The 3,240-nt window shown below is 45.4% G+C and overlaps 1 pseudogene; it reads right to left on the minus strand.

Moving 5' to 3' along the window:
• Positions 1-391: 391 nt before the first annotated feature.
• LOC121445814 lies at positions 392-893 on the minus strand (annotated as a pseudogene).
• Positions 894-3,240: the final 2,347 nt, after the last annotated feature.

The following is a 3,240-nucleotide window of genomic DNA, read 5'->3' on the forward strand; positions in this document are numbered from 1 at the left end:
TTCTTCAAAACTTCCTGTAACATTTCTCAATGCGCTGGGTGGGCTAGGCGGAGGAGGTACAGCAGCAGAAACGAGCCATCCGGGCCACTTTGGTAGATGCCGGTCTCAAACACAGTAAGATCTATCTAAAAATTATAAAAATAAAATAAAAAATAAAACCATTAAGTAGTGGGCCTGAGGTGAGTATTCATAATGTGAAATCTCTCTCTTCAGAGTGTAGACAGCAAGGTATGTTTTATACTCAAAGTCCTAACATAATGCCACCACTTTGGCCAGGGCATCTACGTTATTCATAGGCACGGTTCACTTAGTTCTTTGCCAGATTTATCTTCAGAGAGTTTACATCACCTTTTCCCCTCCTTCTTTTTAAACTCTGGAGTTTCATTTAGTTTCATTCTCTGTCCCAGAAGAAGGTATTGGGCCTCTCAGTGGTGAAGCGTCGTCAAGGTGGGGCAACGGGAACTTGATCTTGGAGTCGTGGAACTTGACAGCCTTCTGTCTGCACTTGCCCACTGCAATCTCTTCTACCTTCATGGTTCGGATGGAGGAGGACTTGCCAGCACAGTGCCTGGGTCCTGTGTCGCGACAGCACTGTGTGATGGCACCAACCCTGGTCAGGTCCTGGTACTTGTGGTACATGTTGTGTTGGTCATGGTAGCACAGATACCATAGCTCTTTACATGTAGCAGCTGGTTTTCAAGCACTGGCCGGCAGTCCACTATCTCCCCCTGACGACTGCATCTTCTTCAACTGTAGTACAAAATACTAGAAGTGGGACTTGGTCACCACGTGGTTGGATGTGAAAATTTGCAAGCGGTACAGTGGTGGCTCCCTGGGGTGGGCGGGCAGCTCTCCACCACCTCGGACTCCCTAAATGTACCTGAAGGCTTCATGGTATACCGTCAGCATTCTCCATCCAAAGGAAGGCAGTCCCAGCAGTTCTTAAACTGAATGAATTCTCTCTTCAGGAGGAACATACAGAGGCTGAGGGTGTGGCTCAGTGGACAGAGTGCTTGCCTAACATAAACAAGTTCCTGGGTTTGAGAGACAGTGTTGTGTGGACCAAGACGTGTGCCTGTAATCTCAACTTTTGGGAGACAAAGGGTAGGAAGATCAGAAGTTCAAGGTCAGTTTGGGCTACATAATGATTTCAAGACCAGCTAGGGCTGTGTGAGACCCTATCATTGCCGTGAAATAATCCTGTATATTGTGAATATATATTACTCTCATCGGTTAGTGAAAAGCTGATGGGCTGGTCGCCAGGCAGGAAATCAGGCAGGAGAGTCAAACTGAGAATGATGGGAAGAAGGAAGGCGGAGTCAGAGAGTTACCAGCAGATGCAGAGAGAGCAAGGCGGCCATGTCATACTGAGACAAGCTCCCAAGCCATGTGGCAAAGCATAGATAAGATATATGGGTCAATTTAAATGCAAGAGTTAGCTAGAAACAAGCCTGAGCCTTTATAAGTAATACTGAACCTCTGGCATTGGTTATTTAGGTGGCTGGGATTGGGAATAAATATCTGCCTACCTGCCATGGACTGTAGCGGCATTTCAGTTCTAGTTTAATAAGTAAAGGCTGCCTGAAAAAAATCGTGCTTCAATGGACTCTGTGCATCTGTGGTAATCTGTACAAGATTGGGTCCATCATGACGTTACCAAGCACGGGGAGGCATGAGGCCATCCCTCTCACTGAGGGATGCTGAGAAACAGGGTGTCATTTCTTCCGTTGCTCTTGTTCCAGTGCACAACCCTTCACTCGTGTTCACAGAAGCCACCTTCTTTATATTCAGCAGTGGTGGTAGGGTGTAAGGTCGGGAACAGACATCAACATAGGAAGTGCTTTGCGGGGTGGGAGATGATTCCATCAACAGAGAACAGGCATAAGAGAGGGTAATCCAGGCATGAGAATAACCAAAAATTTAGATTTCGTCTATACCTGTGTGCAGTTGTCAAATAAAAAGGAAAGCCGAGGGATTGAAATGACAGATTGTAATTCCCGAAGAATAACATTAGAGATGACCCAAGGTTGTCACCTACAGCTAGCACAGAGACCCTCATGTTTAGGTGACTGGCCTCCGCCATTGCGCTAGGGAGCTGACCTTATCCCCCTCATTCTGACTGTAGTGGCTTCCCTGACTTCCTTCTTCTCACTTGGCAGCATGCTGGGCAATATCTCTGTTGTCAGGCTGCCCAGGGTAGCAGACTGAATCCTTTAGTGGTACAGTACTATTTTTCCTGGCAGTCATCAGTGTGATTTAGTTTATACCCACATTTTCTAAGCTCAGGCAAGGGTGTTTGTAGTCTTGGAGGTGCTCAGGAATGTAATTAGAAAATAGAAGTTTAAATCAAGCAAAAAAGAATTAAACTAACTAGAACAAACACAATGAACAGAATCAAATCTTTTGTCTTGGCACGTTGCTTAGGTGGTGAATCCTAGGGATCGATGACAGAAAGCGGGGAGCCCTTTGTGCATCCCTACCTCTGAAAGGTGGTCATGGGAGCAGACGGAATTATCCTGCTTCTTTGGATGATTTTCACTCACATCACACAGACCTCCCCCAAATCCCGCAGGTATGTGCAGTAAAATGAACTCGGGTACTGACACAGGGAGGTTTGAAATATAAAGAAGGGTTAGATATTGATGGCTTTTGCCTCCATTACTCTATTGGATGTAGGGTATTCAGAGCAAATGACTGTAAGAATGATTAGATGACATCAAGATTAGAGACAGTCTAGATGTGGGGCACATAGAGGAAAAAAATCCCTACTTTCTTCTTAAACAAAGGTAAGTGCCTTCTGGAGATGGAGATCTCTTTTTCTGTGTTCTAGGCATTTCCTTTCATTCTTTGAAATCTTTAACGTGCTACGTGAGGTACCTGGCCCTGGAGTGAAGAGAGATTAAAAACACCTTGGGGAATTTTAATTCCCTCAAAATCATTTTTTTTTTTTTCCGAGAGAGAGAGAGAGAGAGAGAGAGAGAGAGAGAGAGAGAGAGAGAGTTTCAAATGAATTGTGGAGCTTTATCTACCTTAGGAATAACCTGCTCCACCCTGTCCCCCTCACTGCCCCAAGTTCCTGGGCTCACTGATAGATAGGCGGTGATTAAAAATTCCCGTCACGCCTGTGGGCTCGGTGCCCTCTCCTTTGTCACTCAGCAGTTGAGTATCAAAGCTTTAGCGTCTATGTTCTTTGAAGACTAAGCAGGTTGGCCGTGCAATTTAGATGAAAAACAATTACCC

Source organism: Microtus oregoni, unplaced genomic scaffold, assembly GCF_018167655.1.
Source record: "Microtus oregoni isolate MIOR12 unplaced genomic scaffold, Mior012 000921F_ref0000021, whole genome shotgun sequence".
Classification (NCBI taxonomy): Eukaryota; Metazoa; Chordata; class Mammalia; order Rodentia; family Cricetidae; genus Microtus; species Microtus oregoni.